At 45.7% G+C, this 21,857-nt stretch overlaps 1 protein-coding gene across 2 annotated transcripts in view; it reads right to left on the bottom strand.

The window, feature by feature from the left end:
* The window catches only part of LOC135913786 (putative protein kinase C delta type homolog), a 725,274-nt gene that overhangs the window by 686,700 nt on the left and 16,717 nt on the right, over nucleotides 1-21,857 (bottom strand). Inside the window, exon 1 of one of the 2 annotated variants that reach the window (XM_070541298.1) lies at nucleotides 18,862-18,985. The exons of the other annotated variant lie outside the window; for it this stretch is intronic. The gene's annotated coding sequence lies outside the window, so the exon portion shown is untranslated. Of the gene's footprint in view, nucleotides 1-18,861; nucleotides 18,986-21,857 lie in introns of those variants that run through there. 2 annotated transcript variants of the gene reach the window in all.

Here is a 21,857-nt window from a genome sequence, read left to right as displayed (position 1 = left end):
GCCATGGCGTCCCGAGCGGCCAACGGTATACGTTCGGTGCCGCGCCAAAAGAAAGAGGGCAGCGAGAGACAGCGATGTCTTCGCTCGGGTCACCTGCCAAAGCCAGCCGTCCCAGGGCGAAGGCTTGTTGGTCCAACGCCGCCTGCCGCACGGCCGCTCGAGCGAGCACCGCCTCTGCTGTGACAGGAACGCGACATAACGGACCACACGAGCGAGCAGCGAAAGGAGCCAGCAGTGCCCCTGGTAAACGGGACTGTCGAAACGACGAAAGTTTGTCGCTTGTCGTTACTGCCATAACTTTCTTTGACCCACAATATTTCGTCACGGAAAAAAAAGGACGCGCTGCGCACCATAACTCTGCCGCCACCTGCAGCCGGGCTTAGGTCATCGATTCGAGAATACATGCCAGTAGGCGAGCGAAATTTACTCCGGGAAACGCCTGCGCCAACCGGTCAGTTTCAACTCGCGTGCAGATTTTCCTCCGCCTGCCGCGGCATGACTAGAGAAAAGTTTGGCCGGCGTGAACACAACGTAACATGAAGTACCTTGTTCTTGCGTTCATTGGTTGATACTTGAGGACGCCATTGCAGCTCCCATAAAACGAACAAAAAGAACAGAAGACCCGACTCCACGGGCTGTTCAATCGCCATTGATCTATTAGCGTCCCCTAGAATGCCAAAGGGGGAAAGAGCGCACAATAAAATCGCACACGTTCAACACGTCACACGTTCATCACGTCACGGTTCGTCACGGTTGTTGGTCCCCTCAAGAACCTCCGTGGACACACATATTACAGTACGTTCTTTCTTGCTCTCTTGTAGGAAACTGTAATACATCCGTTGCAAGTATAGCGCGCGTGGTGTCGGGTCTTCTGTCATTTGTGTTATATTTATTCAAGCAATACAATCATATAGTTGAATACAGCAGAATCTTCCTGTCATGCATCTCCTCCGATACTGGTGTAATCGTGATTCCGCATTTTCTGCCTTCTGCTACCCATTGTTATCAGTTAAGAACTGTCCTCGTAGCACTACTGACAAATGCTGTCCACTTTTCTTTTTGTGCTTCAATTCACCCCTCTTTCGTTCATATACATCCGATACCGAAGGCATCCAAAAGATTGCCGCGACCACGATCAGCCCGCACTGTCCTTCGCTGTTGATTCTAATGTCTGGCTTCGGCTGCCATTTCACTCTCCAGGACTTAGCTAAAAGCTTGCTCCCAGTTATAAGGGTCTGTATACCGAATCGTCGACTGCATATCGCCTGTAAACTATGTGGTCGGACCGGCGCCGCCATCATTGAACAACCGCCGCCATGGCCGCGGTACACTTCCCACATGCCGCCAACCATGACATCCCCCCGTTTTTTCATCACCTTGGGTCGCCAGGATGGCCCATCTTAGCTGCCGCGGCAATCGTAATGGAGAATATGCATGCAGCGCCGTAGGCACTCTCATCGCTTCGGCGCGAGACCGGAGCTCGTGCTGTTAATGCCAAGAGCTAGCACTGTTCGTGCAGAGCCTCTTTCGATCCCTTGGACGAGTTTTATTAAATCCCCACTTCAATACATAAATATATAACCAATAAATATATAAATACACGTATATTTACAATCTCAATAATTAATTGTTTCTATAATAATTATTTCTTCAAGTGATTCCGAGCCTCAATAATATTGTTTCCTGAAATATCCAACATCTTAAAAGAACACTGCCACATTCTGCCGTCATCTGTAGTTCCCCCCTTAGAAGTTCGTCGGAGCTGTAGGTGCGAAAAGGGTAAAGACGCTAATACGCCAGTAACATATCCTATTCTTGGTGAGGTGTTGGGAAAGCGAGCGGACTGAATCGAAACGACTCCCCGAAAATTATAAGGGGTGAACGAAGCGCTACCTGAGATACCTAAAAAATTGGATGTAAGAAGTGACTCGATGTAATATATATGAGAGTGTGAACATATGTTTCAGGGGTGCCGGTAGCGCTGTCCGCACTATGGAGGAGTCTATTTCATGAGCCAATAGCTATTTCCGTAACCTACAGAACGTCCTCGACGTCAAATGAAATGAAAATTAAAATATGTTTTTTTAATGGTATCGCCAGAGAAAGTTCTCAAATTTCGAGCATAAATGAACAACTACGAGGAAGATGCTTTAATTATATTTCCTTATCTTAACGCGGATATGCTTCTGTAAATCTCTACCTCTTTCTCTCTCTCTTAATATATATCTGTTCTTTCATTTGCTATCTGATTGCCAGAATATACCATCAGAGCCATCTTCAGATTGGACATCATACACACTTACAATACTGAAGATAAGCAAAACTTTTTGCCTGTTTCCTTATTCTTTTCTTAAAATTTGTGCCACAAACACGGACACGTAGGCACCGACAAGCCCACCATCACACTTCGATAAAGAATTTCAAAAAACATCGCTCTTTCGGGGAAGGAAGAAATTAAAAAGGCTGTTGCTCTTTCTAAATATAAATAATACCTATGCTATGGCAATAGGAGTACAACAGTCGATTCAAATTAAGAAGGAAGTAATCGGCTTTTTAGAACACCACGCGGTGGTGATGCATGGATGCAAATCGAGCACCTTGTGGAAATAAGAAAGAAACTTGCCTTTTTTTTATCTGGTGCCTGCGTCGAGCCTTGATAGTATCATGTACTGGCAAATGAGTCATTTCTACTGTCATAAGTGAGATTAAACCCAATCCTTTCAGGGAAACAAAGGTTGCCACACTAAAACATTTTTTTTAATTCGGTCACGCCATTCTGACGGCGGTTTCAATGGGACGTATGTTAAAGGCAACACAGTCGATTTTTTTACTATGTCAAGGTACTGGAATATTTAGGTTTCCGAGACCCTCCTGTCACGCGTCTGGTGATAAAATTTTTCTGCAAATTCGAAAACAATTTTCATCATCATCCTCATCATTAGCCTATTTTATGTCCACTGCAGGACGAAGGCCTCTCCCTGCGATTTCCAAGTACCCCTGTCCTGCGCCAACCGATTCCAACTAGCACCAGCAAATTTCCTTATTTAATCGCACCACCTAGTCTTCTGCCTTCCTCTACAACATTCCCTTCTCCTGGTACCCATTCTGTAACCCTATTCGTCCAATGGTTATCTAACCTGCGCATTACAAGACCTGCCCAGCGCCGTTTTGAATAGGCAAAAGAGCGCACAGACGAAACCGAAACCTGACAGAGCAGCCGAGCGAACCTCTTCATGTGACATAAGTCACGAGTGTCCCCAGCGGGGAAAGTGCGCAAGGCATGCTGGTCTCGCCCTCTGGGCGAACGAAACCAGCGAAGACCAGACAGTCAGCTGATTCCTGACTGCTATGGACCTTAGGGCCACAATATCAGCTGCGCCTGCTCCTAGGATCAGTAAAAGATTGACAGTTATAATCCTGATGAATTTAATAGCGACGAATAGCCGTTCGCATTCGATCCGCCACCAGGAGAGTCAGCGCCCATGCGATACATATCGTGCCAAGGGTAGCCCAAACCGCTAATTTTATACTAGCAGCTTGCTGTTTCAGGTCATTTACCCTTTCTCAGGGAAGAGTTTCGCAATTTCATTGTAACATGTGAAGCACAATTCCGCGTTTGCATTCAGCAAGAACGCCGTTGACAGTCCAAAGCACCTACCGGTGCATTTGTTTACACCGGCAGGTACAGCAACCACGCGTGGTTCGCTTGAGATATAATGCTAGCCGCTCATCGGTGACATCAATTATTCTCAGAACAAATCAAAACATTTGTGCATGATTTTGTGCATGTAAGCACCGCTGCATCACTCTGAATCATCCTGATATGAGCGACCACACAACTTCGAATACAGTGAGTGGGAGACCGTAGTGCGGGATCTTAGTTGCGCTGGCTACTTATTCCTCGCATTCCCTTCACTATGTTCCGTAAAGTAGACACAGATGAGGACTTTGCGCGTATGATCGTTCATTTAGGGAACGCATAGCGTTCTCGCGGAAACGCTGATGCTAGTGTATATTGACACCGTTGGCAGCTGAGCGAGGTGGTTTACGCTGCTGTATCGAAGAGTTTTCCGCTTGCTGCCCATTTGGGATACGAGGCGATCAGTGCACCTCGAAAGCTAAATTATGAGTCTGCATGACAATACTTAAACATACACCCATGTTCGTAGTGGCATTTAATTTAGGGAAGTACCGGCGAGTGCGGCTGCAAGCATTCCATTGAAAACCGCAAGGTACCGATATCGATACTGTTCCATGTCGTTGCTTCTCGCTTTTTGTGCGTGCACTGTACATAATGGGAAACGGTTTATTTCAAATCCGTATGGTCAATACTGAACTACAGAAGCAGTTTTCTTCATCCTAATGGCCTAATTAGAGTCAGGCCAGTCGCTCAGGTCCGCCAGCAGCGGAAGCGGCCGTTACATATAAGCTTACCCTGGCATAATGCAAACGGCATCGGCTCAAACTGTGTGTGCGGATCGCGAGGGCTGAAGTTCGTGCGCCCAACAACGTTGCCACCCTCATCACTGGGCCGTCCACAGGGAACGTAACTTCTCGCGACAACAACTTTTCACGCCTTGCTTGGGATCGTCGACTCGTCGAGGCTCTCGTCGCTGTCGTCTGCATGATCCCGGCATGCTCTCCATGGAACACTCCTGACGTCATACACAATGTTGCCTGTAACTGAGGAGGACGTAAGGCAGGGCGCTCGAGGCAATTAATTAGATTGATTTGCAAGAAACCTTTGCAACTCGAAAACCTGATTTTTTGAGGACATGACGGAAGTGTTCAGAGGAACATACCCGTCGAATTTCATTGACATCCGTTCACATCAAAACATCGCTGGAGTTGCCCTTTAATGCTGGCCAGAGTGGAATGCAAAGAAGAAGGCATCGCCAGTGCAGCAGATGGCTACAAGGGATTCTTGAGTGCACATGGAAGCGACTCAGTGGCCTTAAAGAACTTATGCTAACCAGATCTCACTATAGCGTTTATATGTTCATCAGTTCACCAAAAGTCTGCAGCGACTCGATCGTACATAACAACAGAGGAAAAGCTGCAGGATCGCCACGAGTCGTAGTTAATTGGGAAGTAATTACGACTACGTAAATGCCTAACGTTATCTTGTAAGCTCAACGCATGCTACTTTCGCGAATGGAGAATACAGTAAACGATGATGATCACGCCTAAAGAGCTCCACGTTCTTAACGTTTTACCGCACGGTGTAATTGCGTTCGTCCAAAAGATAACTGGAGTTCTGCGTCTCTCGGTTTTATACATGTCTGTTTAACTGTCTAGCCATGTATTCGTAATTGCCAAGCAGGTATATAGCCTCCTCACCATTTTCCATTCCGGTAAAGAGGTTTAGTTTCCTATTTTCTGAGTGCGCACTTTGAGAGCAGTAGCAGACAGCGCTTTCAAGCGCCAGAAGTGTGCATAATCACGCCATGCCCTGTAATTTGCCCGACGCCCTGGAATGAGAAGTGCATAGGTAAAAGGAGTTTTCGCTGGATTAAGTAACACAAGTAAAAACACGAATTGTTTACAACAGTTTAGAATAGAAATCCATATAGCCGCTTACGCGTCGTGGGCAGCGTTTCCCAGCCTGGTTTACTTGTAGTTATTCTCTGAAACTAACACACACACTGATAAAGATATTGCAAAAGAGAGGCAGCAGCAGTGAGCGAAGGTACCTTCACGCTGCGTCTCGCATCAACGCGAACTAAGCTACGAAAACACAGCGCACGGCGGACTGTGTTCCTTACGCAGATCGCTTTTAAAGCACAGCGGCCCGGCAGGGCACGCGCGTTCGCCCAGGGCGACCGGATTAAAGCGTGCCCATCTCCCTACCCTTCCCCCGGAGGGTAAGTAGAGAGGAGCACATTAAGAACTTAATGTACTTAGCATGCATTAATAAAATAAGGGGAACCTTGCGGTATTCCTATAGTTTCGGGAAGTAGGTTTGCCACCCGGTTATTAACATGAACGGACGGTGAGCGTTCAGTCAGCTAACATTTTCTCCATGGTACGAAGGGAGGATGCAAGTTAAAGTGATAAACATTTAGAAATTAACGTGTCTGGGCTATTATATTAAATAGTTTTGCAAAATAAAAAATACCGTCTGTCTGGATGCGAACATCAAGGTGTAGGTGAATATCACGCAAGAAGATGGCTAATTGTGTTCGCAAGAGAATAGCTTTCGCAATATGGGCTGTGATGGATGGAAAAACTCGTTGCTGCCTAAAAAGTCCATTATGTGCGAGAATAAGATAGGTACCATAATTTTACTTGAGAGACTAATTATCAAAATGGGGCGGGAGTCTTCTTCGCGCTGCCACCGAAAACGCGAGGCGCATCGGCTTCATTACATTGGCCCCGGTGACTAAGGGAGCAGCATGATTACGGGGTTGCAATGTGACTTGAAGCCGCAAAGATGAACTGTCGCCAGAAACCGACTACGAAGGTCCGGTGATGGGGCAACAGGCTCAGCGGTATAGTTCCCAGGTGAAGTAGCCTCGATGATATAGTACGGACCATGGTACCATGCAAGTATTTTAGAAGAATGGCCAGGGGTGTCAGGTAGCACAAACAGCCAAACAAGGAAACCGGCAGGGATGGTGGGCTTAGCACGAAAACTGTCACGTCGTACCTTCTGATGCCCGTAATCCCCACTGGTCAGCGAACGAGCCAGCTGGCTGCAGTCTTCAGCGTAACGCGCGGCTTCTGAAGCTGTAGCGCACTGAGAGCCGTGAGGTCGGTAGCGCAGGCTAGTATCCAGTGCACACGAAATCCCACGTATATACAAGAGAAAAAATTCAGTGCCATTCCGTTCTCCGATTGCGGAAGAGCAGCGAAGCTGTGTATCATCATCATCATCATCATCATGATCATCATCATCATCATCCAGGTTATGCCGACTGCAGGGCAAAGGCGTCTCCCATACTTCTCCAACAACCCCGGACATGCAGTAATGGTGGCCCCGTCATGCCTGCAAACTTCTGAATCTCATCCGCCCACCTAACGTTCTGCCGCCCCCTGCTACGCTTCCCTTCCCTTGGAATCCAATCCGTAACCTTTAATGACCACCGGTTATCTTCCCTCCTCATTACATGTCCTGCCCATGCCCATTTCTTTTTCTTGCTTTCAACTAAGATGTCATTAATTTGAGTTTGTTCTCTCACCCGATCTGCTCTTTTCTTATCCCTTAACCTTACACCCATCATTCTTCTTTCCATAGCTCGTTGCGTCGTCCTCAATTCAATTAGAACCCTTTCCGTAACCCTCCAGGTTTCTGCCCCGTAGGTGAGTACTGGTAACACACAGCTGTTATACACTTTTCTCTTGAGGGATAATGGCAACCTGCTTTTCACGATATCAGAATGCCTGCCAAACGCACCCTAGCCCATTCTTATTCTTCTGATCATTGCCGTCACATGATCCGGATCCGCCGTCACTACCTGCCCTAAGTAGATGTACTCCCTTACCACTTTCAGTGCCTCGTTGCCAATTGTAATTTGCTGTTCTCTTCCGAGACTGTTAAACATTACTTTAGTTTTCTGCAGGTTAATTTTTAGACCCACTCTTATGCTTTGCGTCTCCAGATCAGTGAGCATGCATTGCAATTGTTCCCCTGAGTTACTAAGCAAGGCAATATCATCAGCGAATCGTAAGTTACTAAGGTATCCTCCATTAACTTTTATCCCCAATTCTTCCCAATCCAGGTCTCTGAATACCTCCTGTAAACACGCTGTGAATAGCATGGGAGAGATCGTAGCTCCCTGCATGATGCGTTTCTTTATTGGGATTTGTTGCTTTTTTTATGGAGGACTACGGTGGCTGTGGCCGCTATAGATATCGTTCCGTATTTCTACATACGGCTCGTCTACACCCTGATTCCGTAATGCCCCCATGACTGCTGAGGTTTCGACCGAATCAAACGCTTTCTCGTAATCAATGAAAGCTATATATAATGGTTGGTTATATTCCGCACATTTCTCTATCACCTGATTGATAGTGTGAATATGCTCTATTGTTGAGTAGCCTTTACGGAATCGTGCCTGGTCCTTTGCTTGACAGAATTCTAAGGTGTTCCTGATTCTGTTTGAGATTACCTTAGTAAATAGTTTGTAGGCAACTGACAGTAAGCTAATGGGTCTATATTTTTCAAGTCTTTGGCGTCTCCTTTCTTATGGATTAGGATTATGTTAGCGTTCTTCCAAGATTCCGGTATGCTCGAGGTCATGAGGCATTGCGCATACAGGGTCGCCAGTTTCTCTAGAACAATCTGCCCACCATCCTTCAACAAATATGCTGTTTCCTGATCCTCCCCAGCTGCCTTCACCCTTCCAAGGCTTTCTTTACTTCTCCCAGCGTTACCTTTGGGATTTTGAATTCCTCTAGACTATTCCCTCTTCGATTATCGTCGTCAGTACCACTGGTACTGTATAAATCTCTATAGAACACCTCAGCCACTTGAACTATCTCATCCATATTAGTAATGATATTGCCGGCTTTGTCTCTTAACGCACACATCTGATTCTTGCCAATTCCTAGTTTCTTCTTCACTGCTGTTAGGCTTCCGCCGTTCCTGAGAGCATGTTCAATTCTATCCATATTATACTTCCGTATGTCGGCTGTCTTACGCTTGTTGATTAACTTCAAAAGTTCTACCAGTCCTATTCTAGCTGTAAGGTTTGAGGCTTTCATACATTGGCGTTTCTTGATCAGATCTTTCGTCTCCTGCGATAGCTTACTGGGGTCCTGTCTAACGGAGTTACCACCGACTTCCATTGCACACTCCTTAATGATGTCCACAAGATTGTCGTTCATTGCTTCAACACTAAAGTGGTCTTCCTGAGTTAAAGCCGAATACCTGTTCTGTAGCTTGATCTGGAACTCCTCTATTTTCCCTCTTACCGCTAACTCATTGATCGGCTTCCTATGTACCAGTTTCATTCGTTCCCTGCTCAGGTCTAGCCTAATTCGTGTATGAAGTATAAAGTGTATTTCATTTCTAGTTTCGGCGTTCGGCCTCCTCCACGTCCACTTTCGGCTATCCCGCTTGCGGAAGAAGGTATTCATTATCCTCATATTATTCTGTTCCGCAAACTCTACTAAATCTACCCTGATAATCCTAGATCCTATGCCATATTCCCCCACTGCCTTGTCTCCAGCCTGCTTCTTGCCTACCATGGCATTAAAGTCGCCCATTAGTATAGTGTATTTAGTTTTCACTCTACCTATCGCAGATTCCACGTCTTCATAGAAGCTTTCGACTTCTTGGTCATCATGACTGGATGTTGGGCCGTAGACCTGTACAATGTTCATTTTGTACCTCTTATTAAGTTTCACAACAAGACCTGCCACCCTCTCGTTAATGCTATAGAATTCCTGTATGTTACCAGCTACATTCTTATTAATCAGGAATCTGACTCCTAGTTCTCGTCTCTCCGCTAAGGCCCGGTAGCACAGGGCGTGCCCGCTTTTAAGCACTGTATATGCTTCTTTTGGTCTCCTATAACTTCACTGAGCCCTATTATATCCCGTTTACTGCCCTCTAATTCTTCCAATAGCACTGCTAGACTCGCCTCACGAGATAACGTTCTAGCGTTAAACGTTTCCAGGTTCATATCCCAATGGCGGCCTGTCCGGATCCTCCGTTATGGCTGCATTAACACGGCTGCGCAGGTCCAATACATCCTGATTGTATCTGGAAGAAGTCTCGCCCGGCTGCAGTGCTCGCTGGCATAGACGCTGTTCGGCGCATAGCTTGGGGACAGCGGGGCGGCCAAACACTTTGGTAAAATCTCTCCTGAATGCGGAGCAACTTGAGATGTCAGATTCGTGATTGTTGAAACGCAGGTTTGCGGTGTAACCAAGGTAAAATATGACGTTCTTAAGTTTCGTCTGGTCGTGCGTTCCACTTATTGTGAGCGCTTAATTTCATAAGAGCACTGCCAGTCTCCGACGTCATTTTCTCCGGTTGCCGCTGAAGATGGCCGGGTCGCGCTGACGGAGAACGCCGGCGCAAGTGACAGGGGCAGCTAGGTGCTCCGCTGGTGCGTTGGTAGCGTCCGTCATGGTATTGGGTGGCAACGTACAAGTGCAGAGTTCCAGGTTGACTTCAGGAACTCCAGCAACCGCCACCAAATTTAATGAGATCTAATTATACAGGGAATAATCACTCTAGCAGGAGCGTAGCAGCAGTGAACAACACGAGCTCTCTCGCAATTACCGCATAGGTCGTCGTGATAGTCTTGAAACTGGCACCGAAAACACGAGACACGTCTGCTTCATTACACTTGTAATAAATCTGGCAACCCAATTGCATTATAAATTACACACCGACATCAGTTAGAAGTACTCCCTGCGAGTTAGCTGAAAATTTTATGTGCACCAATCTAATAGCATTCCTAGAATATAGCTTGTTTTTCGCTTCCTTTCAGCACGGTTCTCGCAGGGGACACTCGCGTGAAGATCTGTCGTGCGAGGGGGGACGCATGCCACTCTCATATTTCACCCATTGTGTAATTTTACTCATAGACAAGAAATCGGAGGTTGTATGCGTATTTCTTATTGCGCCACAGCGTTTCTCAAAGTGTCGCATCGGGCATAAGTCCTTGAAATGTGCACACGAAACTACCACCATAACATCTTAAACTGGATTGAATCCCTTGCGACTAATCACGCTCAATTTGTGATGGATAATAAGTGTTGTTGCCAAAGTTTTGTTAAATATAGTGTTCCCTAGGGCTCTGTTTTGCGCTCTTTTCTGTTTCTACTTTATATTAATGACAGTCTAAACAGCCTAAACCTCTCCAGAAAGTTGTTTGTTGACGACTGCACTACCTTTCGCAAAATAGCCAGCATAAATTACATTTTGTTCTTGCTCGGTCGGATATGAATATTCTGTCTTACTCGTGTAACAAATGGCCGAAAGGTATGAGTATTTGTCGACTTTCCTCCCCATCCAATTCATTCGAGAACTTTATCAACAGACCTAAATTAGAGCTTGCCTCAACATATAAAAACTGGCTGTGGCTTAGCTAAGGTTAAGCGCACGATGCGCAGCATACTAGCTTTTATTTTAACGCGGCAGCGTTAAGGAGCTCGTGTCGCTGAAAAGCCGGTGTCGTCGGCGTCGGCTCGGGCGTGCGGCGCTTGCTCAGGCGCAAATTTCGTTGTCGCGCCGAACGCTGCGTTGCTCGATGCTCACCGCGTCCGATGCGGGGCGCGTAGTCGCTGCGCCGTAGCAAAGCCACCTAGAAACAGTCTCTGTAGCACGCCGCAACCTTCGCTTCTCATTCCACCGAGCAGCTCTGTCTCCAGGAGGCATCTCACCTCGTGAGTGTCTAGCAGAGGCAAGCGCAAATGCTTATATACCGCCGCGACGCCGCGAGCGACGGCGCGAGTTGGAGCCCCGTTTCTCCTCTGTCGTGACATCACGGTGTCACGTGGTCAGCCTTGAGGGCGACGACGCGAGCGACGGCGCGAGTTGGAGCCCCGTTTCTCCTCTGTCGTGACGTCACGGTGTCACGTGGTATTGAAGGCGACACCGCCGCGCCTGAGGAGCTGGGTTGAGCTCTAGTAATATGCTTCGCATAATATCACAGAGTTCAAATAACCAGTAACCGACCCTGGTATGAACACAAACTACATTACCAACAAATGTGACTCCGCACAAATAAACTTTAACCGAACGTCTACACGTGCTAAACAATTGTTATACCAAACACTACCTCGCCCAAAGCTACACTATGGAGCAGTAATTTGGGGTCTTCCCCAAAGTCCGTTAATTGACGTATTGTAATTTGTCCATCACTGATCGGCTCGATTCATTCCCGAGGAGAACATTCCAGCTTCGATTGGCACTTCGATGGGCAAGATATTCTTCCGTTGGCCACAAGACCTGGCAACACAGAATATTAGAATTCTTGGCCTTCTTTAAAAATAATAAAAAGAAAAGATTTCCTTGCACACCATCGCGGCGCCAATTCAATTCACAACCATAATATTTGTTATTGCTTGTGGACCACCTCAACAGAGTGGCCCTTGTTCTTTCGTGGCTTCTTATTTGCACTGCAACCAAAGGCCATCAAGATTAGGATCACCTCGCCCCGTTTGTCCCTGCCGCAGGATATAGCAAGTCAGTTATGACTGCCATCATGAACCTCTTTTCTAATGAAATGCAGTTCCTTTTCTATTCCTTACTAATTAAATTATAATGTAATCCACTCCCTCTGCAGCGCCCTCTGGTTCTTGAGGGTATTTTAATAAAGAAATAGACAATCTCCTTAACGAATACATAAATAAATATGAACAATCACGCCTATCTGTAAAATCGGGGTCTAGTGCACACTACCCGGGGCAATCAATAGCTCCAGTTGTCTGTTCCCTGCAGAAACGACCGATATAGTAAAAGTCCCTAATGATTCACCCCAGAGGAATGGCATCAGCTTGCATTCGGTTTGCTTTCGTGCCTGACCACTCTTTATTACGTCATTATCATATATTTCACAACAACAAAGAAAAAAAAAACATGGCCAGAAGGCATCTTTATTTCTGGACTGTGCTTGTGCTTTATGCACTCATGCTTCATATGAACTAAACAGACTGGGCTGACAGACTTGAACTTCAATTAAGAGCAAGATTACCACAATACAAAGAAGTCGCTGCACCCGAAATGTTTAACACACATAGGAATATAACAATGCGGCAATAAAAATATTTACGCATTACGCACACTAACCCAGACCGCAAGCAGATTATAAAAGTTTTATCAGAGAGAGAGATACATGTATTGTGACAGAAAAGCCTTAAGGTTGGCCTGAATCAAAATTTTGACCTGTTACTCAGCATTGTGGAAGGGAAACAGAAGTAACGAGAGAGAGAGAGTGAGAGTAGGCACCGAGACACTCGTACCCAATGTACTATGCGATCATTTGTCACAGAGCAAGCGCGCGAGCACGCCAAGACAAGCCTGGAACGTTTTGTACAAAGCTTTTAGCGCGACACGCGGTCCCGAATATTGTAGTGTTTTGGTCGCCGAATTAAATCCTCGTAAACGCTCCCCAGGAGTGCACTACAAACGCCACTGCTGGTGCTGCTCCGTCACGGCTGCCGGTTCGGTTCCCCGAGCTGCTGGCGAGAGAAACTCAATCTGCGTGGTCAGCCTGCAATGCGGAGAAAGGGAGAGGCGAGAGATTCGCACAAACATTATGACGCCTTTCCGCGGCCGCCTACGACCGAGTTCCGTCCACTGCCTGCCTGAGCGCCACTGCGGCGGTGCGATAAAGTCCAATAAACCCTCGGACCGCCGAAACGAAGGGCACTTAAGCGGCCCCGCGGTATCATTGCGAGGGACGACTAAGAGAGCGCGGTCCCACCTATTTTATGTCGCTGCTCCTTCGGGGCTGGAAAAAAAAAAGAACTTGTTTAGGTGTTCACCAGCGGGGAACCCGAAGACTTCGCGGCTGGAGCGCTTTCTGCTAAATTTGGCGAACCACTAAAATGAAGCCGGCGGAGAGCATTTCAAGCCTTTCTAAGTAATTAAGAGTGAAGCGGTGATGAGAGCCTTACGCCTAAGACCTCCGTGGTGTGAATTTTGACTTTAATAAAGCAAATGCATACTTTGTCGGTTCTGACGAACGAGAAAAAGAAATCAACCGGAGGAACAATCGCAAAACGAAGCTTTCGTTGCCGAGGCCACGGCGGTTTTGCGTCACTATCTCGCAGCATATGTCATAAATTGAATTTTAAGCCTTAACGTGCAAAAACCACGATCTTATTACGAGGCACGACTTGTTGTGAGGACCTCAGCATAATTTTGTCCTTGAAGAATGTTTACGAGTCCGATGTGTTTGCATTTCACCCGCTTTGAAATGCGGCCACCAAGGCCGGGGTCATACCGGCGACTTTGGAAGAAGAGAAAATTGCGTTGATTCCAGTGACGGGCAGCCCCAAAAAACTAACACCAAGGAAGAGCCGCGCAGAGCGAGAGCTGGTCGCAGGATGCGATCGTCCTGTGCCACACAGGACACACTCGCCCTACGTAGTTCTTCTTTTCCCCTCTTTTTCGAGCTGGCCGCCACCGCGACCTGGAGCTCAGCAGGCCAGCGACATAGCCACCAAGCTGGAACAGTGGCCTCGCAGGTAAATTTGTGGATATATGCATGAATATCACTGGAGAAATTTTTACACCCTTAAGAGAGAGAGAGAGATAAGAGGAGGAAAGACAGGGAGGTTAGCCAGTGTAAGTACCGGCTGGCTACCCTGTGCTGGGGAAAGGGGTAAAGGGAATAAAAGGAGAAAGAAGAGGAAGAGGAGAAAAAAAAATTAAGGAAATTCACGCAGTACCGCGATACTACGCGATACAACACTCAAAGGCGATCGCACAATTCGCATGTCCTTAAAAACTTCAGCAAAGCCCTTAAGGCCTTGAGTGCCGAAGCCCGTCTGGACCAGTGTCCTAGAGCCTTCTCCTCTGTAAAGGGGCGATTGTCCAGTTTTTCGAGCGCGGTTACGAGCACTGTTCTTGGCACTTTGTAGCTGGGACAGTCACAAAGGAGGTGCTGAATCGTCTCCTCGCAGTCGCAGGTGTCGCAAGTAGGGCTGTCGGCCATTCCAATGCGGAATGAATAGGAGTTCGTGAATGCGACGCCGAGCCACAGGCGGCACAGAAGTGTTGCTTCCGCTCGTGGTAACCCTGGTGGTAGACGGAGTTGCAGACATGGATCCAATCTGTGGAGACGTTGGTTCGTGAACTCATTGGTGTTCCACAGATTCTGCGTGAGCTCGCGGGCGAGGGATACACCCTTAAGGCTGTTTTCTTGTCGCACTAGTAACACACTTACCTTCAGGGGTTTACAAAAAAATGATAGAGGACGGTAACGAAGCTCTAACTGGACGAGTGATCACAAAAGACGTAGTTCTAGCCCATGTGATCATTCGGACAGCGTTGGGCGCCCGGGAATACCCGACAAGAGAATTTCACAGCGAGGGATATGAAACTCTCCTGTGAAGTACAGATTACGATCCTTGTTGTATGGCAAATATACACACCAAAGGGTGCAACCGTTTCTAGAGTGCAGGAAGGTTACATGACGCGACTGCTTATATAGGCACTGCGCCTTTATCTCAAAAGAAGAAGCAGAGCGCGCAGTTCTGTTGTGCGTAGTCAAACAGTGAGTAAGGGCATGCACATAGAATGTCACCTCATAGCTATCTTCAATGTAAAGATTGCTCTTATTGAATTGCGCGTTACAATCAACAGTTTCTTTAAAAAATGTCCGTAGTTGTCCTGCCCCACCTACTCGGGCCACGTACAGCCTATGTGCCACAGCGTATGGGCCCCTTTCTGGCCAATTCCGCAGAATCGATAGGTGCCGTTGTTACAGAGGGTGTATAGAACCCTTACATTTACATGTATATCAGCACTGCAATGTCAGGAGTATAATATATATTCGTCGTTCTCTCTGTGCGCTGCTCTCCAATGTATTCTTCGCCCGTCAAATATCAAACATCGCTCACTTCTCACACTCTGCGCCCAGCTGAATTGGTGGATTCACTAAAACCTGATTTGTGAATTGTGTGCTGCATAAGAATATATATTGCGTGAGTGGCTTGTGTGCTGCATACGCATTGAATGAGATAACGCGCTGCATAAAATGAAAACCGACCCAATCGCACGCAAGGCTATTCCCGTGCATATAGCAATTAACCACTTCGAGATAGGCTTTCTTCACATAGATTCGAACATATGCGCAGTGGATCTGCTCAATTTTTCCCTATTCATGAAAGCCCTCTCCCACAAACTCTGCAAATCGTTGATAGCTGGCGACAACTCCATGACCTGAATTCACAGAGTGCTTAAGCAAAATCTACTCATAAAAGCTGCTGCGAGCCGGTCCTGGTGCCACGAGAAGGAGGGGGGTCAACCGAGCGGGCCCGATTTTTAATAATCACATAGTGAAAATCTAACAATGAAGGACACCAAGGACGTCACAGGGTAAATTATACTAAGTGAATTAAAGAAATGATAAAAGATATATGATAAATTGATAAAATGATAAATTAAAGCAATTGAAAGTGGATGAAAAAAAACCTGTGGGTACATTGCTGAGCTAAACTGCGATAGGCGAAAGCCTATCTCTGACTGCCTCTGTTACTGTGTTCTGAACTGTTCTGCGAACGGGCGCCCCCGTGACCATGAGCATGGGATGCAATCCCAGCCGTATACGGCTGCAAGCTTTGCCGCCGATGTGCGCTCTCCCACGCTCCCACTCACACAGCGCTACCGGCATGGCGCCTCCACTCCTTGCTCCCCTCGCCGGTGATCCCCGCTTTCCTGCGTCCGCCACGGACTGCGCCAGGACACTCATGAGCCCCTGAAGGCTTACGCCTTAAATACAACTGGCCGTAGGTGGGGGAACGATCCCACGTCTTCGCATTACGCGCGCGATGCTCCACCAACTGAGCTATCGCAGCGCCGTTTCCCCATCCACTTTCTTGGCGGTGAAAGGATGTTCCACAGCCGCCGCCAAGGTTCTGTGAGTGGTGGCTCTGGCTAACACTCCCTGGGTTAGGTCTTATTGTTGTAACACATAAACACCCCGGAAAGTGAATAGGAAAGCGACGCCGCGGTAGCTCAAGTGGCAGAGCATCGCACGCCTAATGCGAAGACCTGGGATCATTCCTCACCTGAGGCAAGCTGTGTTTTCGTCCACTTTGAATTCCATTAATTTATAATTTCTTTAATGCAAATAGCAAGTACAAGTAATGTGCCCTGTGTTGTCGTTGGTGTCTTTGTTTATTGGCTTCTTATGATGATCTTGGTGCTACACACAGAATTAACGAAGGCAGCCCACTAATGGTGAAGAGCACTTGCGAGCAAAAAGATATGCGAATTCGACCACCAGGTTCATAAATTTGTAGTTTTAGTTCGTAAGCTATTGTCAAACGACAGTTGCACCATTTGTATATCTCCTAACTCCAACAGCCAGAACGCTACAAGTGGTATATAGTACTCACAAATGCGGCACAGAGTTTCCTACATTGTGCACAAAATTCACCAATTTCAGAAAAACCTAACGGCCCGCGGCAACCAATTATCCCTATAAACGAACTAATAAAATTTGCCGGAACTGTGTTTTATTTCATTCTTTTTTTTTCACTCCAGCTTCTCTCCCGGCAAGATATACCTCGTGAGACATGGCGATTCATATAGGAATCATTGAACAAGAGAGCGTTAAATATTCAAGCTTTCATTAAGCCTGTTTGATATAGCTGAAATGTATTGAACATCTTGCATAGGTGACAGCGCTTTTTTCCTCCATTTAACACAGACATAATACGCAGACCATTTTACAGAAAACCAGGGAGTGAACAACTTTTCTATCGTCAGTTAGACAAAGAGCACGCTTGCTCCAGAAAGCGATGCTTAATGGTTCAAAGTTCATAATTTATGAACATATATTCAGGGTATTAGAAGTTCGATTAGCTTAAGGAAGCGGTCGGGAAAAAAGTTTTTCTTTTGCACTGATATGGCGAAGAAGCCGATAAAGAAGCTGATGCGACATGGCGACGACGGTGTAATGACCGTGTCATTACAACGAAAGTGTAACCGAAAGTACGGGCGTTTGTATGCAGTAAATGCAGTTTCCGTAGCCAAAACAAACAGGACGGACCTATTGGACAATAAGATGGGGTTGTGGCTTGCTAGCTATCACAGGGAAGGCCTAAAAAGCTGAAAACAAAGGGATGGTCTGTTGCTCATGTATACGGATTTTTGCGCTTTTTGCGTTCTTTGTTGCTTTGTGCGTATACCGCATGTTGTTCTTTAAGACCACGCGTGTTATTTAAGTGCGTGTGGCAGAGAGCATAATTCTAATAATAGAATCGGTTTACTCAAAGATGAGGACATTCAAGATTCTCAAATTAACATACATTAACCTAATTAGAATACAAGCAATATTTCAGTTTTTACCTAATCACTTTACGGCAGGTATTGAAACTTGGGAATGGCAGTCAGTGTATTTACACGATGTATCTACTTGGAAGAAATTCTAAGGCTGACTTCTTTTTCTAGGTATTGATTCCCAAATTCTGCGACAATATACAGAGGCCTTCCTGTAATCTTGTGCGTCAATGCATACAACGCCGTATTTTTCTTGATTTTCCCAATACTAAGTGGGACAACAGTGCATTCTTGCATCCAGTTTAACGGCGTATATTTCGGAAGTGGTGCCATCTTCAGAATTCAATATGTATTGAAAGCTCACCGGCTATGTGGCTCGAATAGCAATTTGTGCAGTAGGTCAAGTAGATAAAAACCTAATAAGTTGAACCATGGTAATTCGTCACTTACACATTTTCATTTCTCGTTGAAATAATGTACGCGTCTTAGAGTAATGAAGTTCATGGATTAGAATTGTGCTATCGTTCTTATACGATTTTTTAAGATTCTGTATATTACAAAGAAAAAGGTATATGCATTTTTTCCCCAATAACCATGTATTTGTGAGATAGACAACGCGGGGACACCTTCCTTGGTCTCCCGCTGATTTAGTGTTCCTGCGAAATATGTAGAGTGATCAGTAAGTGAAACACTAAGCACTGTTCATTCCGAGCTCACTAAAATGTTTCTGTTACTTAGAAAAACAAAAGATAAATAACTCTAACTTTGCTCTCAACAGGAGCTCAATTTACTTATGGCCAGAGAAAAAAATTTATTACACAAAATGCGTAGCAGTCACCCTGAGGTACAATCCTCTAGGTTCCTGCTGTGCTCATACAAAAAGGGAAAAGAGAAAAATAGTTATCAGGAGCGATGACGAAGATATAAAGCAAGATGCAACTACATACATATCTGTGTCTGCAAGGCCGCTCACAGCCTTGAATCACGGCCCGACTCAGTAAAAAATTCTAAAAAAGCCTTGATATCTAGCTTCCTTGATATTATGCCCGGCCGGCGACGCAGTAACACTTTCGCTCAGCGAACTTTCGTTAATTGCAGCTGCAGGTACTGCACAAGGCCCTCACTCTAAACCGATGAGTAAATTCTGCGGTAATTGCTTTTCTCACCAGCTGCGCCGCAAAAATATTGCACGCGTCATTGTTCGGCCTGTGTACACCCAGCCTTTCCAGCGCAGGCTCCAGTCTACGTGGCCGCCCGAGAAACACTCTTTTGTTGTTGTTGTTACGATATTATCACGCTGTCCTGTTGTTGCTACACGCTCTTGTAACCCGATGTACTTGTGTTATGCGGCCACTTGCTAGTCAAAAGGAGCTTTAACAAAGCATAGCCAGTTGACGATCTGTGTCAGTACGGCGTGCAATCGTGGTCATCTGAGCTGTAACCATGCTCGCGAGCAGGATTGGGTACAAAGTAGAAATGACAACATTTAATGAGCGCTTAGGCCAATTCTCACGTTTTGTTTCCGCAGGCGTTTCCGACGACGCGGTATTGAAGTTTTCTTTAGCTGCCTCAGCCTAGATACCCCTTTAAGCATGAGCTTTCCTCCCTGCTTCGCTACACTTCTTTTTTCACAAGCTACATTAGAATCTTTCCGATGAACTCTAGAAAAAATACACAAAAATGTGAGGTCTGGAGTGCTACAAGATTTAACGGCCCTTACCGTTTTACTACCGTGCTCGACATGGCCGCCATTGTGGAATACTAGCTGAGTATACGAAGTAAAAACACACACGAATAGATAAAGGACAAGCGAAGACAATTAGGTGACATTGTGCTTAAGTTGTATTTACTGCAAAGAACTGCAAAATTCATTTAATATTTCGTCACCATAAAGTTAAAGCGACGTCTGCGCTGGCCGTGTAGCATTCTTACTGTCTGCTTTATTTACTTTTATGTGCACATATTCAACAGAGACCTTGGGAGTGCTTGTCTGAAAAAGTCTAAACTGGGAAATTTCGTTGTTCGGGATACACTAAAGGGGAATTTCAAAATAAGATGCTTCCTAAGGAGTCGGGAAAGGGGTTTTTCCTTAAAGAAAATGGTCCAGACTTTTCCGAAAAGAGTTAATCTCATTATGTATGACGTGCTCTTCCTATTTTATTGTTCTATTTTTCTGTTGCACAATAACAGCTTTCCTTATAATATTTAAATCTGAACATTTCTTTCGCAATGCCTTTCAACTTGCGTTGCCATGGTGTTTTGTATTAATTACACATGCCCAGAACAAGGAGTATAACTAAAGATCCGGGTAGTTTTAGAAACACATTTCCTCCAGCTGAAAAAACAATTAGAAACGAAGGAATATAGGTGCTTCCAAGGCTGCAAATTAATAAAGTTGTTGTAAAGCAGTATAACGAAATACAGCCAACTTCATCATCTAGGACGTCGATAGCGAACAACTTGACATGTTATGCAACGGTCTCAATTGTATCACGGGGACGTAGACAACATTCCTTTAAAGCATATGCCCCGAATGTAATATTCTCAAAATATTTCTAATGAATATGCCATATTTACTGGCATAAAAGTCACGTTAAATATCTTTAAGAAAAACGCGCTTTTCCTATGAAGTTTTTAAGTCGGAATGCCAATTTGTGCTTCTAGCAGACTACAAGGTTAGGCTTTCGTTCTCATGGACAAAAGATAATGCAGATCCGACGCGCATGTCGGAATTTGCACGAAATGAAGCATTTGTAGAGTGGTTTATTAAATGCTATAAACTAAGTACGATGACATTATTTCTCTTTATTTTAGTATCGTGCACTCCGACGCCATCTTTATGCCCCATACAGGTAACAACTTTCATGTCAAGCAAGCTTTATTTTTACGAACACTCGCTGAGAGGATTCATAGGGGGACCTCCTTTACACTTTTCTACACGGTCCTTGCTGGGGCAATCAAGATTCGCTTCGAGATGATGCATCTGAGCTTGCAGTGCATGCAGGTCAGAAACATCAAGTGAAGTGAATTGGTGCCCTTCGCGGAGTTGTTCAACATGCCTGGTGAAACACTGAACAATAATAATAATAATATATAGGGTTTTACGTGCCAAAACCACTTTCTGATTATGATGCACGCCGTAGTGGGGGACTCCGGAAATTTTGACCACCTGGGGTTCTTTAACGTGCACCTAAATCTAAGTACACGGGTGTTTTCGCATTTCGCCCCCATCGAAATGCGGCCGCCGTGGCCGGGATTCGATCCCGCGACCTCGTGCTCAGCAGCCTAACACCATAGCCACTGAGCAACCACGGTGGGTGAAACACTGAACAAAAGAAGAAAGCACAAACACGCGCGAGAAAGCGGAGGCTGACGTGTCACTGCGAACGAGAAACACAGAAAGTTACCTGTAACTTGCCAGCCCGCCCATTGGCTATGTACGAAAAAAATAATAGAGATAACGGTGCTACAGACTTGGCTTTTCGCATTGTTTCAACAGCCTTAAAATATCTCTTGTTCATAATATGTGTCCCGTGGCTAGTCTGAGCTTAGTCACAGCTTCGACTCTGACGTTGGTCGCATCTTTTTACGTCGCTATAATTAAAAAAGAAAACGATTTTGCAATAAATGAAAATTATGAAGGATAGCAAGAGCACGAACCATCGAAATTAAAAAGAAACTACATGAATTATGTAGTGTGACTTTGAGAACCCCCTACAGTGGTTTCGACACCCTGTGGTTTCAACACCCTGTGGTTTTTTTACGTGCACCTAAATCTAAGCACGCGGGTGTTTTTACATCCGTGGTATGAGTGTTAGATGTGATTGTGTTACCTTCGCAAATGTCAACAATAACACGGTCATATCCGCCTGAATGCTTGCTGCAACGTGTTTTCGCGTTGGTTAACAGCAAACTAAGAATTCTTGAAAGAATCTGTTCCTGC

This window comes from Dermacentor albipictus, chromosome 6 (assembly GCF_038994185.2).
Source record: "Dermacentor albipictus isolate Rhodes 1998 colony chromosome 6, USDA_Dalb.pri_finalv2, whole genome shotgun sequence".
Taxonomy (NCBI): Eukaryota; Metazoa; Arthropoda; class Arachnida; order Ixodida; family Ixodidae; genus Dermacentor; species Dermacentor albipictus.
Note: the sequence above shows the minus strand (reverse complement) of the source record. Positions and strands in the feature narration are given on the sequence as shown.